This window comes from Lepisosteus platostomus, chromosome 10 (assembly GCF_059453375.1).
Source record: "Lepisosteus platostomus isolate fLepPlt1 chromosome 10, fLepPlt1.hap1, whole genome shotgun sequence".
In the NCBI taxonomy this organism is placed as follows: Eukaryota; Metazoa; Chordata; class Actinopteri; order Semionotiformes; family Lepisosteidae; genus Lepisosteus; species Lepisosteus platostomus.
In genome coordinates, this window is record NC_142620.1 from 13,550,945 (window position 1) to 13,566,460 (window position 15,516).

Genomic DNA, 15,516 nt, shown 5'->3' on the forward strand with positions numbered 1-15,516 from the left:
TTAGCTTTTGTATTTTCAATATGAAATGGAATATGTTCAGCCTCTAAGCAAAAAGAATTAATGTGTTTTTGTTATCTGCGTTTCCAAGTTTATTTAAAACAATATTTGAAAAAACACATTGACTTTAAGAAGCATTGGAAGATTTAAAGTGACAAAAGGTGTGCTAAAAACATTGAAAAAATTGAAGAATTGGAATTTAGCTCTTTTTTCCCAGCCTTGTTTTTTTTCTTTAAAAAAATCAACTGTACAATTTGCATATATTTAATTATGTACAGTGGCAGAAGCGGTTAGGTGGCTAATGTTTAGATGTGTTGGACTGGTTAACATTTTTTTAAACATGCAGTGATTCCGTTACAAACAGATTTAATGTTGTTTGAGTGGCCATGATCCTTATATAAGCTTAATGCCATACTTTTATGTTAGCAGGCACACAGTATACTGAGTGTTGTAATGGGATTTTAAGTGTCTGTCTTGAAATGATAAATGGCATGCACCTGCAGTGCACAGAGAAAGCTCAAATCAAAACAGCAACATGAGAGCTCACCTGCTTAGGCACAGTGCAGTAAAACCCCTCCTTCTGCTTCCTCAAGACCTTCAGCTCAATCAGAATGTTTGTCTTGCTAATGTAAGATACCTTGAAAAATTTGCCTTTAATGCGTGGAGACTTGCTGAACAGACACCCCTGCCTCTTTTGTGTTCCAGCTCTTGATAATGCCAAATATTTGCAGGCGGACTGAGAGGTGAGTATTATTTTTCAAACAGAATTCCTTTAATTAATCAGTGTGTTTAAACAGCTGGGGTGCTCAAGACACTAGTAATGGGATTCTGTAGTGGAAGTGTGGATTAAAGACACAGATTCAGCAAAACGTTGTCAAGCAGTGAAACTCCAATAGGTCAAATTTCCTTTAGAAGCGAGTCAAGGGTTCTTTTAACGCCACATGCTCTAATGAAGAGACGAGACAAAGGAGAAAGAGCGAGATCGAAGGGAACAATCTCCAGAACAAATGAAAAGTAAGAAACGACAGTGAATGACCTTTGTAGGCATTTATTGATTTTTATTCAGTTCTGCTTATAACAGGCATCTTTAAAGTCTGTGATCCTGTGCAAAATCTGAATTGTTTAAATTGACATTCTTCACTGGGTCTTTCAGTTGTTTAGTCAAAACTAGCAAAAACATTTTGCCATTAGGCTTATTGAGGTAACATTGCTTTGGCAAAGTTCACCAGCTTGAAAGCTCGTCAATGGGCTCCATCTAAAACCCTGCAGTTGATTGTGATTTGCAGATGCTTACTAGAGGGACAGGGAGGTGGCAGTGGTGCAGACAGGGGAGGGAGGGCAGTGTAAACAAAGGAGAGGGTGAAAGAGTGAGTGGGGAGATTGTTTTACTTCCAGATGTCATCTTGGGTTAACAGGAAAGAATTGGGAACAAGTTCATTGAAACGGTGTGCTGATCCCTAATTTCCTGCCGTGTCAGAAGAACACATGTTGAGCTCTCACAGTCAAGTCCCCCCCCCACCCCCAACTACAACTACCCCCACTCCCGCCCCCGACCACCACTAATTCGGAACAATAAAAAAAATGGAGGTCTAACCCACCCACAGGCCTTGTTATAAACATTGTGATTTTCCACGGCCCTGATCAGCTATCCAGGAGCACCCAGACAGAGAACAAACTGTTTATACAATACATTGTAGCTTAGGGGCTGATTTTCATGTATGTGGAATGTACCAATTAGGCCATTGTATTTACCTATGAATTTCCTCTCCCTCGGTACTCATGCACAAGTCAGAGCATACTTCTAATTAAATCAGACATGAAAAAGGCCAGTAAGATTCAACATCCTTTATGGTAGCAGAATTCTTTTATATGTGGACACTGCACGGGACCTTGAAAACATTCTGTGGCTTGTTTATGAGGCTAATCCATATATAAAGTAATCAGCTGCTAAACCTAAAACCTGCATTTATTGTTTCATACAATTTATAGCTCTTATAGTGAAACGAAAAGCCCTCCGTTGTTTTAAGAATACAGATCATGCCCGCAATAATGTTTGGCAAAATCATGCAAAGGTTTGAGCATTTGAGAATTCAATAGTCAGCAATAAACGAGAGTCATGAAAAATTCAGTATCACTGAGTGCAACCCACAAAATAAACTAAAATAAATACAAAACATAAACATCTTGTTTATTTTTCCATTGACAGCCTTATAAAGTTTCACCACAAAGCTGGTGCTGATTTTCATTATTGCTGATTTTGTCATGCTGTAGAGAATGAAATGCACCAATGATGTCCCATTTCAACAGTAAATTGTTACAACAGTGATTGTTAAAGCAGACAAAGGGTATATAGATGTCACAATTCCAACTGACTGCAATCACGCATAGCTTCGGTGTGTATGCACAGAGTGCACTGCACCGTTCAGGTAACAGCTTGACATAGAATAGGGCTCTATAGCAGCAGAGTTAAGCACAGTTTAGGAAACATGATGCATTTCACCGTCAAAGTCTGAGTTTGGAATGTTTTGACTCTTTTAAGATATGGAAGATGGATTCGTTTATGCACTGAGTTTATTGGATCAAAGGGGCAGCAGTCTGAAATAACAGTTAGGGCTCTGGACTTGCAGTTGGGAAGATGTGGATTCCCAAGTGGCACTCAGCTGTTGTATCCTTGAACAATGCACTTCAACAGAAACGCTACAGTAAAATAGATAAGTATTTAGAAGTCACTTTGAAAGAAAAATTAGTAGATTTGTTGGCAGTTCTGAAGTTGTGATGAGCAGTTACCCATCTGGTCCTTCTCGAGACCCATAGGCCAGAAGCATACATTAGGGAAGGTGGGGTTTGGAGAGAACAGCACAAGAGGGTCTCATTGCCCAGCTGAGTGTCGGCTCCCACAGCCCCCATCTCTACCCCCACCACCTTCTTGCCTTTCGTCTGCACAGAGAGAGGAAACGGACGAAGGATTTACTGTTGGGTCCTGACTTGTATGCATTCCTGGTGTTGTTTTTCTCTGTTTTGGCCCCTCAGCCATACAAAAGGCCTCTAAAAAAACAGCCAGAGAGGTTGTGACAGCTGGCTTCAGACAGCTTCTATGGTAGCTTTACAGTAAATTTCCAAGCCATGGGACATTGTCACTGGAGAAGGTGGCTGTGGTGTAGTTGGTGTCATGATGAAATGCATTGGTTTATTTAGCCAAAGTCAGTAACAAAATCTTTTTTTCTAATCTTTTCTTCTGGAGAAGGATCATATGAGAAAGTTGAAATATAGGGACTAAAGTTAATGAGGGCTGCTGTGAATCTGTCTATACAGTGTACTGTAGACGGACACGCTCGCAGTTCCAGGTGGAGCTCTGGCTTTGAAGAGCCGCTCAGCTGCTTGTGGAGTTCCTAGCCGTCCAGGTGTGTGAGGGGTGGACCAGCCACCTGAAAGAGCTTTTTGTCTGGACGCTGTCAACCAAGGGAAGAGCATTGATCTCAGACTCCCACCATCCACCAGCCATGAAAGCTTAGATCTGTAAGCTGGGAGCGACAGTCAAAGCCCTCTCAAAGAAGGAGGGGGGTTTTAGGCACTAATAGGATAATTGGTAGCACTCCACAGGTGCTCTGTTTACGAATGAGGTCACAGCTCAAGTGTGGCTCTCTATGGGAATAAGGAGATCAAAATTCCTTTTGCTTGGAGACACCCGCACGCACACACTCTGATCCTCAGTGTACACACACCTGCCAAACAAAAAAAAAACAGACACTGACGTGTACAGTCTCTCATGGTAATGTGTCACTCTTTAGGGCAAAGAAAATATTTTAAAAATGAAAAAGAAACGAGTATGAGACAAAAGTTTTCTAATTACACAAACTAATTATACAGGCCTGTGCTCACTTCTAACCATACACACACTCCTAAAAGGCAAAGTGCTAGTTCTTTCTAAAACAAAAGCAATTCTAGTTCCATTTGTACTATAGTAAATTACAATTAAACTGTTCTCACATTTTACAGATATCAATCAATATCATCAGACAGCTGTTGCTATTGTGAGGCCAAAGAAAACTTAATTTGATATAACTCAGTTAAAGATCAGTAAAAGGGTAAAACAGAGGAAAATATGTTTCTTGTAGGTCACATGATAGTGGCAGTAGTCTATATAAGAAAATAAATGACAGTGTTGCACTTAATTTAAAAGAAAAGCTATATCAATTAAATATAATAAATAACATAATACTCTATTCAATTTACAGAATATATGCAATATTATGAGATCTTACTGTTACATAGACCGCAATTATATTTTAATAAAGACTAAAGTTTCCCTCAAACAGAAAACGATGAGAATTCCAGATTGTAAATACAGTAAATACAGTAAATATTGTATGCTGTTGAAGTAGAGGAGAGAGCAGTTGTCATTGTTGGATCGTAATGTGCCTTTATTTTTACTGGAGCATGCAGACACCCACAGCTGGATTGTGGGGTTGATGTCTGTATCCTATGTTGGAAAACGAATGGAAAACAATATTAATTTAATAAATGACTCATTACATCACCAGTACATTTTGTGTATGAGTTTGTATATTAAAGAAGGAATGTTAAACTGGGGATTTAATTAATCTCTTATACTGTATGTTTACGAGAATACAAAAAATCATACTTCTTATGATCTTAAGTCTATATGCAAGTGTATAATTATACAGACCTGTGACAAGCTTTACTTTGAAAGTGATCACACACATATCACTGAAACTGCTGAATTTTGAACTTGCACAGGCCTTTCCCATTTGGAGCTTTAAATCCGTTTTTGGAAGTGAAAATCAGTTTACTTTGTTTTTCTTTCCTAACTCACAGGAACCATGTTGTTGCAAGGAAGTGCTTCCATAGGGGTTTTATGGTGCGAATACGCCCAGTGCCAGGTTGGGCAAGAGTCTGTCTGTGTCAGTACAATCTGAGGTACACCGAAAGGCATCTTTGAAGGCTGAGGAGGCCATGCTGATGTTTTTTGGGTTTCTCAGCCGCACATATAAGAAACCCCATGGATGATCTTGGCCAGTTACAGTGTGAGAAATGCCTTTTATCATACAGCCTATAGAGTGCATGACTCCCACACATGATTAGTGGATGTGGTCTGCTTAAAGTTAAGTGTCCTTTATGTTCTTTGCAGTGTTCACTTTGGTCTTTTGAACAAGGATTCTGGCAACAGGGAAACTAGCCATACAATCAAATGATGAACATATTTTCACTTGAGAGCTCCCATCTGCTCAGCTGATAGTAGGTAATAGTGCATGAAGGAAACCCACCCAATGCAGAGGGAAGACAAAAAGAAGAAAACCCTCCAGAGAGAATTAAAAAGATTTTTATTGGCTTTGATCATCTTGTCAGTTGAATGAGCTGAAATTTCAGCTCCGTGTTGAGCATTTTTGGAAGGTTAAGAGGATGTCATTCAGCAGTTTCTGGCTAAACTATGTTGGGAGATTAAAACAAATGTCAGATGACGATGTGAAGTTAAAAACCAAGATGAAATTGGGTGACGAAGCGTAATGGCAAGGAGTTGCCAGTGATTTCTGGATCCATTGTGTTGGATTTGTGGAAGAAAGTGATGCAGATTTTATTATGACAATCAGTATGTGTTCAATTATTCTTAACAGTATAACATCTTTGACATCCAAATAGAAAAGCAAATTCCCTTGTTAATGTGCTTTCTTTGAGAACATTACAGTCAGCTCACAAAAAATGACATATTTTATATGACAGGATTTATTTTAACAAGTGGCCATTAGTATTGTGTCCTAACCAAAGCCCCTCCCTCCATTCTCCATTATTATTTGAGAAAATAATAAGAAAATAAGAAAATTTTTTGTTTAGAATTTATTCTACTTGCAAATGGGTTACTTCCTTCTTTGCTAAGCATGGATTGTGACAGCAAAGGCACTCAGATGTATTTCATTCGTCATATTATGTCTCTGAATGTTAACGAGAAGCTGTATATACAGTAGAGACACACTGGGCTACTGCTACAGCTTGTTTTCTACACATCCTAGCATAGTGCTGCCTCATCCTCAGATCTTTGTGAGAGATCATCATGCCTTCCATCTGAAGAATGCATTAAAAAAATTATATCATGATCTTTATTTTATGTTATAGTTTTCATTGTCTCATCCCATCATCTCGCCATACTTTACAGTAAAACAAACCAAAAGAACTAAAAGTTTGTAAATACACTTTAACACCATAAATTTACCGAGGAATTAATAGCATATTAAGCAGTCTTGGAAGAAGAGAACAAAAAGCAATGTTTCCTAAAGGTTTTGAGAATAGGCAGGACAGGGTCCAGAGAGCACAAAATGATATACTGGTGTACAGGGACATAACAGTTTACAGATGTACTTGGGATCCTAAATATTCAAGTCTTTAAAATGAGCAGCACTAACTTGAAATTTATTCTGAAATCCACGGGGAACGTAGCTGTCAATATGGAAAAGAGATCGACACAATATAGTTAAACTAAAATGAGGCCCTCTGATTGGCTGAGATAGTGAAGTAGTCAATAGACTAGCAATTAGCAAACCCTAGGTCAGATGCAACATGGAGGGCAGAGGGTGAATAGTTTCCTGTTATTGTGACTCTGTGCCCTCCCTCAGCCAATTAGCGGTGGAATTAATATTATTGGAGCTTTCCGGAGATGAAGCAGCTTAATGAAGCACAGAACATCACAGAACATCAACAATCAGAGAAAGAACGTTTGATCCTAATTGTCGAAAGCGTTTGTATTCCGGGATGCTTCTGCCCCTATGAGCAGCAGAAAGCAGACAGGATGATGAGCAGCAGGAAGAGTGCTATCTGGGATCAGATATTGTATTATGTATGGTAGCCCATGGGAGAGAAACCCTGATTTTACGTAGGCAGATATATACAGTATGTATCATATACAGTGCCTTGCGAAAGTATTCGGCCCCCTTGAACTTTTCAACCTTTTGCCACATTTCAGGCTTCAAACATAAAGATATAAATTTTTTATTTTATGTGAAGAATCACCAACAAGTGGGACACAATTGTGAAGTGGAACGAAATCTATTGGATTTTTGAAACTTTTTTAACTAATAAAAAAATGAAAAGTGGGGCGTGCAAAAGTATTCGGCCCCCTTGCGTTAATACTTTGTAGAGCCACCTTTTGCTGCGATTACAGCTGCAAGTCGCTTGGGGTATGTCTCTATCAGTTTTGCACATCGAGAGACTGAAATTCTTGCCCATTCTTCCTTGCAAAACAGCTCGAGCTCAGTGAGGTTGGATGGAGAGCGTTTGTGAACAGCAGTTTTCAGCTCTTTCCACAGATTCTCGATTGGATTCAGGTCTGGACTTTGACTTGGCCATTCAAACACCTGGATACGTTTATTTGTGAACCATTCCTTTGTAGATTTTGCTGTATGTTTGGGATCATTGTCTTGTTGGAAGATAAATCTCCGTCCCAGTTTCGGGTCTTTTGCAGACTCCAACAGGTTTTCATCCTGAATGGTCCTGTATTTGGCTGCATCCATCTTCCCCTCAATTTTAACCATCTTCCCTGTCCCTGCTGAAGAAAAGCAGGCCCAAACCATGATGCTGCCACCACCATGTTTGACAGTGGGGATGGTGTGTTGAGGGTGATGAGCTGTGTTGCTTTTACGCCAAACATATCGTTTTGCATTGTGGCCAAAAAGTTCGATTTTGGTTTCATCTGACCAGAGCACCTTCTTCCACATGTTTGGGGTGTCTCCCAGGTGGCTTGTGGCAAACTTTAGACGAGACTTTTTATGGATATCTTTGAGAAATGGCTTTCTTCTTGCCACTCTTCCATAAAGGCCAGATTTGTGCAGTGTAAGACTGATTGTTGTCCTATGGACAGACTCTCCCACCTCAGCTGTAGTTCTCTGCAGTTCATCCAGAGTGATCATGGGCCTCTTGGCTGCATCTCTGATCAGTCTTCTCCTTGTCTGAGCTGAAAGTTTAGAGGGACGGCCAGGTCTTGGTAGATTTGCAGTGGTCTGATACTCCTTCCATTTCAAGATGATCGCTTGCACAGTGCTCCTTGGGATGTTTGAAGCTTGGGAAATCTTTTTGTATCCAAATCCGGCTTTAAACTTCTCCACAACAGTATTACGGACCTGCCTGGTGTGTTCCTTGGTCTTCATGATGCTCTCTGCGCTTTCAACAGAACCTTGAGACTATCACAGAGCAGGTGCATTTATACAGAGACTTGATTACACACAGGTGGATTCTTTTTATCACCATCAGTCATTTAGGACAACATTGGATCATTCAGAGATCCCCGCTGAACTTCTGGAGTGAGTTTGCTGCACTGAAAGTAAAGGGGCCGAATACTTTTGCACGCCCCACTTTTCATTTTTTTATTAGTTAAAAAAGTTTCAAAAATCCAATAGATTTCGTTCCACTTCACAATTGTGTCCCACTTGTTGGTGATTCTTCACATAAAATAAAAAATTTATATCTTTATGTTTGAAGCCTGAAATGTGGCAAAAGGTTGAAAAGTTCAAGGGGGCCGAATACTTTCGCAAGGCACTGTATGTCATCCACTCTCTTTGTAACTAGGAATATTGCATCGTCTTGTACAGTATGTATTTGTAATGCTGTCATCCACAGCCACAAATCTATGGAAGAGAGTCAAGTGAAGCAAATATCATAATGGCTGTTAAGCTACCAGCTGTCTTCACCTAGTCTTTTGCAGTAAGTAGTTTTGGGACTCCAAGTGGAAGCATCCCTTAAAATGTGTATGTGAGCAAAAAGCAAAGGTAAGACGATTGTAAATGTTTGGTTTAGTTTATTTGAAAGCAACACTTTGCCATTGCTAATTGAAACATGGCTTCAAAAATAAATATGACAACCTCTGGGGGAACTCACAAAATGCAGAAATATATTTCCCAGTCAAGGGGTAGCAATTGGTGTCAAGCTGCGCTGCTGGTCTCAAAGTGGGAAAGTGTCACACAGCAAAGACTATTTCAGATAAATATGCATGGGATCAACTGCATACTGACATACAAAACAGAGTGGTGATTCAGTCTGGATTTCTGGAAATAGCACAGGGGGGTTTGAAAGGGATTTTTAGTTGTCAGAAAAAAAGATTATCAGAGTAGAAATCGCACGTTATGAACTTTGCTAACGTCAACTTTAAAGCAGTCAGAAGTTTCACCTCATTTCCATATGAACTGTGAAGCAATGTCATAACTGAAAGGATGTCAGCCTGAGTGAGTACATTCACATAGGGACTCAGACCAAGTCAAGAGAACCCAGTGGGGGATACAAGGGCAGTGATTGGGAGATATGGGAGGGTGGAAAGTAGCCAATACAGGGAATTCCTGGTTAATTGTATTTTAGATGCATTTGGAAGATTAGGCCTGAAGTCTTGGTTGTGGGCTGTTTCTTTCCCTTAGCTACACAGTTTAGACTTCCCAAATATTCATTCACGTTAAGCATTAATCAAATGTGCTCCTAGAAAAGATGAAATTAGAACTGAGAAATGCATGGCCAGGGCTGAATTATTACACTGCATTTCTACAACTAATTCTGTAACGCTTCAATGGCAAACAAGCCTCACCTGAAAGTTCCACTCTCCTGCCCCCCGCTTCCTGTGAAAAACGTAGCCCCCTGCCAACAGCCATCCCCTGACACATTCCTCTGAAGAAGGGTGCCCCCACAGAAACAGACATTTCCTCACTCTCTGAAGCACACACACAAAAAAAGCTTTTACTCATTAGCAGGTGACCTCTGACCCATAGGCCACATTTTAAGAGGCTCTACTTGACTCCTGACACGCCTGTCAGCAATGAAAACATGTGTGTTCAGTGCAGGCATATGGGTAATATTGATGTCAATGGGGGTAAATATGTTTATAACAGCAGTTCTACACATGACAGACAGGTTCATGACTCTCAGACAGTTTGTTACACAGTCCTTGCCTTTACATCACATTCATAACACTCGCTTGCTGAGTGAGTTAGGTAATGGCTGCCTGGAACTTTCTGTGAAATGTACTGTGAAACAACTGAAGCTGGTGGGAACCCATGGTGACCTCCGCCTCCCCCCCAGAATAATACAGCAATTAAAAGGATAATGGTGAATCTATATGTTAAATGTAGCATTCCCTTTGTGACAGCTAGATTCAAGTTTCTGTGGGATTAAAGCTCTCAGTTTTTTGTTTTTACACATGTTCCAAAGGCTTCCATAAAATGTTTTTTTTTCATCTCGCCAGTCCACACGCAAAAACGAAGGAAGCATTTAAAATAGTACATAAAGCAAATGCAACCAGTCATGGAGTTCCGCTGTACTGATGTGTTCATTGTGCACAGGTAAGGTTGTAATTAATGAATCGACAGGACTCAGCCTCAGGCTTAACTGTACTGGTGGAGTAATAGCTTTTCATTGCTGACAGATTAATACATGTTGCCTGTTTGATGTGGTTTTCCACTCTCTTCATAATTTGGCTACTTTTTGGCAAGAGGATGTTATTCAAAAATGTGGGTTTATTTTAACAAATGATTGACAATTAACAACCTCGTTTCATGTTTTTATAAGCTGTTAACTGCACACAATATGTCTTAGCTACTACCTGTTAAATGCCATTGTGTGTGTGTTGTAGAGATTTAAAATAAACTAAGAGATGGAATTCTTACTAGCAATCATTATAGGACCCTTCAGAAAGGGACAGTAATCTCAGGTTGCAATGAGACACTTCAGATTAACTTTATTATCTAAAGAGAGAGAAGACTCTTGGGTGATTACTTTAGGAGATAGAAGTGTTCCAATTTTTTACAGAGCCAACAAATTACACAGTAAGATAGTGCTTCAGTCCCCCATACAATTTGGTTCTTGCATGCAGCCCAGCATAATAATAACATTACTGTAGAAGCAAATACACTAGATTATGTGTTCAGTCTTGGAAGTAGGATGAGCGGAGACCCTACATTAGTATGTTTCACACCGCAGACCCAAAGCAGCCTAAAAAAATAAAAAATAAAAATAAAAGTCCAATAAATCCATATCCTACTGCATTTTAAGTTGAGTAAAAGATGGGTTAAGAAAAGCTAGAAGGCGTTATAAAAAAGTAAGAAGGGAGAGAAGTGTGACATGTGCTGTGAAATAAAACAGTGGTCTCTGAGTGTAGTTCGAAGGCCCGTTTGACTTCAGCTGATTCTGTCCCCAACAGAACCTTGGCTTTGTTAAGCGTTTATTTCCAGCTTTCTCATATGCTTGCCTGCAAAGCCCTGGGAGCTTCCTATGGCTGTTTAGCACGAAATCCTACCCGGGAATAACCATGGAGAGTGCAAGGGGGACATGTGGCCACCAGATTTTTGGTTCTATCTGTGTATCACTCCCACTAGTCTACTGAAAACAGACTGTCCTCTGCAAGAACTCACTTGTCTGGCCATCCATTCTTAGCTAAGGGCTGTCTCAGGGTCTTAATAACTTGGGCTAAGCCCAAGAACAGGAACTCTATGTTTAAAATCTTTTTTCTTTAGTAAACCACACTGTAGAATCCCAGCTATTCTCTGTTATCCGCTTGCACCTTTTCACTCTTAAGTCCAAATTTAAATGATAATCGATGGGCAAAGGTCTCCAATGTATCTAAAGAACAATTCAACTCCCTTGAATGTACTGCCCTCTAGTGGCAGCTCCTTTCATAATTAATGCCTTAGCAGGAGACCCTTATTGCTTTACTGTATGTTTCGATTCTCGTATTTTTTACTGTGCTATTTTTGTCCAAAATGTCAGTATTACCGAAATGGAAATATCTTGCTTATTCTGATGACCAGTGTAAAAGGGTCTCTACATAAATTCTGTTCATATAATTTGCTTCTTAAGAATGGTTCTGGGATTATTGGGAACTATTGTCGGGCTACTTTTCAGACAAAAAATCATATTCTCTCTAAAAACAAATCCCTTATTTTAATTTTCTCCTGGTGCTGCAATAAAGAGGCATACTGCCATTATTAACTATAAGTGTCAGGGATCAAACAAAGCAACCAGCAGTTCACATACCTCATACACTGAGACTGCAGAAAGTTAAACATGCTTTGTACAAACCCATGTGAGATTGCAGCTGTGAGCTTTCAGCAGCTTGAGCAACTGTCAAGAATAAATACTGCAGCCCTGCCAAGAATATGATAACTTCCCTAATTATAAAAGCACATGAATGCTGTGGGATCCTTGGCAATGGAACAGTGGACTGAAGTACCTTTTCGCTTGGGATCATCAGACACCTGCTTGTGTTGGCCTCAGAGCCCCTACAGATCATGCAGGATGACCAAGAACTTACACAACCTCACAGCAAGCCATTGCAAGCCCATATCTGACTCGAAAGCTCATTGCAGGCTTAACTGTGAGTGTGCCAAACCATTCTGGGTGTTAAGTTATATACAGAACCACTAAATCCTTCATTAAATTTTGCAGCCTTCAACTTTTACTCGGTGAGAATTCTAGTCAGAATTTTTCAGACGTCTGGTGAAGTATCTTTTGATGCCTCAGCTTTAACTGTTTCATTTTGATCTTGAAATGAACCAGATAACTGAGAAAGGAAAGATAAACATTTCCTCTAATTATGTTATTTAATTACAGAAAGTAAGTCAATGATATGGCATTACTGTTTTTAAAGCCATTTCTAAGCAGGCTGCTTTAAATTATTCATATTTTTTGGTTATTAACATTTTATTGGATCTTAATAAACCACAAAATCTACATGGAATATGTAAGATGGACACACCTACTAAACATTAGTGATTTAAAAATTATTTGGAATTTAAATTTGAATTTCTAGCCCTACCGTGTACTACAGTCTTCATGCCCCTTCATAACTACTACACAGAAATACTTGCACCATTAACTATCAATGCTTAAAAAGCCCAGTATTTAAATGAACCTGACTAAACTATGTGTTTCATACAAGCTTATGTGTAATTAGGCAGATGTACACTGGACCATTTAAGAGCTGGCATGTTTTCCTTAATAATGAAAGATGCTACATTGTTTGTTTCATTCTTATTTTTATTGAGACTGGCAATATAAACATGATGGAGGGAATACTAATTGTTTCTATCCCATTCATGAGATTCATATGGGTTATTAATGTATGTAGCATGTTCATGAAAAATAATAACTTCATTAACTATTAATCTGCACAACTGTTTCATTTTGAGTTTTTTTAACAAGCCTATCCCACCCTTAACACTTAATAAAGCTGCCACATAGCATTTATAGACATTTTCTATTTGCATTTTTTATGACAACACCATTTATTAATTATATGGATAACATTCTTAATTACTGTACATCACATTTTTTAATAATTTGGATTTGTTGTTTTTAAAAAGATAACTACTGTATGTGCAACAAGTTTTATTAAGCACAAATTAAAGAAGGGTACTTTTATCGTGACTGTTAAAACCTCTTAAAAGTCATGCCTCATCTCACCAAACCATAAACCTTTGAAAAACATACAGATGTTTGAGTAAAACTTATTTCCAGTCAGGCCTAGGTATCTTTGAAGTACCACCAACTGGCTAAAAAGAAACTACCGGCAGTATCAACACATCAACCTTTCTCTTTATCTTGCCAATCAATTGATTTCTTCTTTCTAAACCTCATTCTTTGATGTAAAACAGCATTCTGTATCTGAAAACTGTTCTGAACTTAAGAGTTAATGTGATTCATCTCTGCTTAACCCTGTTGTAGTTCCTGCACTACATTTTTACACTTTTCATTACCTACAGTAGGACCTTGAGGAAGGATTGTTACCCAAACATAGATATTTTATAGGCACATATCTCTCCAACGTGAGGCTAGTTACAGCAGAATGTCCCTTCTTCAACCTTTTATGTCAGCAGTGAATTTGCTCCATATAATACAATTTCGATCACCGAACGACTCACAAGAGTTCGTGCTGATCTTGTGGGGGGACAGAGGGCTCTGGCTCAGCGTTAGATAAAGCCTTTTCTGTCCTATGCAAGTTAACTTCATTAAAATGAAAAACAGAAACTCATGTTTCTAGCTAGCCCAATAACTAGAACGCTTTCCATGAAATACTTTCAGGAAAATCCAAAGTGCTCCGCAATGAAATTCTTCCTGTCACTGCCTTTTCATTGCTGCTTAAGTATTACGCACTTTCTAACAATTTTTTAACACACAAATGCTTAGGGAGTAAAGGTAAAAGCAAAGAAGCAAAGGCCCGAGGGTTAAAGACAGCTGCCAACATCTGTAGAGCCATGACTTGCTTGTAATTGGGAGGCCCTGCGAATGTGCAGCTTGTCAGAGGGGGGCTGAGAGGCTGCATATTTCAGCGAAGTGTTCACAGAGTCAATTTCCTGCCTGCCATGTGGACTCAATGATTCCATCCAGGACGTTGTGCGTTCATATGAAATATTAAATCTGCTGCTGGCCCCGAGCGTGGACGGACCACCTGCGAGCAAGCGTGGCGTGCGGCGAGCACCGGATCAAATGTCTGTGCACACACAGATGCACGCACACACTCTAACACAACCTGCACACCCAGAAGTACATAACAGCCTTAGCTCTAAACAAGCAGACACCTGCTGTGCACACTACCGCTGCCACCAGTTTGCAGACCTCTCCTTCTGCAACCATTAGTTTATTAGGTGAAAACACGCAGAGAAGGGAATTGTATGATATATTGGTGGCCCACAAATCTGGGATCTTTGGGATCTCAGCGTTAGACAACCTGTTTGAGTTTCTTTTTAAAAATCTTTTATCTCCTGGTACTGTTGGTTATCAGTGAATTTTTAGCTCCTAGATTCAAATGGCTGTGTGTCAGAAAGATAACACAAAATGTAACCATATGTGTATGTAAAAAAAAACACAAAACTGTGGACAGAAAAAGCAGAAGGATGTTTCTAGTTTTGGACAGATCTTTTGCCTCCTTAGAAAAGCCGCCAAGAACATGGCCACTTGACAACAGCCTGCTGGAGCTCCCTCAGTTTACACATCACGCACAATCCTCCTATTAATCCTCCAGAGGAGCCGACCCCCAGATGTGGAAGTGTTTATGTAGGGCAGTCATCACAAGCTGCATGGACAGCCCATGAGCCCTGAGAGAGGAGCCTCGCAAACTTCATTCCATAGCTCGCCCCTGATCTTCCTGCTGCGCTGTGCCTGCAGGAGCTACTCCTCTGGAGCTGTTTGTCTTTGATTTCATGACTTTACATTTACATTTGCAGTACTCAGATGTGTAGATCCAAATATCGCTTGTTTTGGCCCCATGTAGAGCTAGTTTTAGAATTTATGTTTTTAATTTGGACCTGGACTGGACTGCAAACATACACAAGTTTTCAGGTTGTGCTTTCTGAAATCAGCTTCTAACACACCTGAATTTGCTACTTATAATATTAGATACCTTCTCTAACATTTAATACATTTTTTTTTTGGTCATAATACTCCTCAAAACCCCAAAACTGATGCTTCAGGAAAACAAAAGCCAACACGAATCAATACTGCCACCTTGTGGATGAATACCTGTTTACTGCTGAAGTTTCC

At 39.6% G+C, this 15,516-nt stretch overlaps 1 long non-coding RNA gene across 1 annotated transcript; it reads left to right on the forward strand.

Moving 5' to 3' along the window:
* Positions 1–304: 304 nt before the first annotated feature.
* LOC148653382 (uncharacterized) lies at positions 305–4,540 on the forward strand. The gene is made up of 2 exons (XR_015941651.1): positions 305–740; positions 2,537–4,540. It is a non-coding gene; the product is annotated as an uncharacterized LOC148653382 (long non-coding RNA).
* Positions 4,541–15,516: the final 10,976 nt, after the last annotated feature.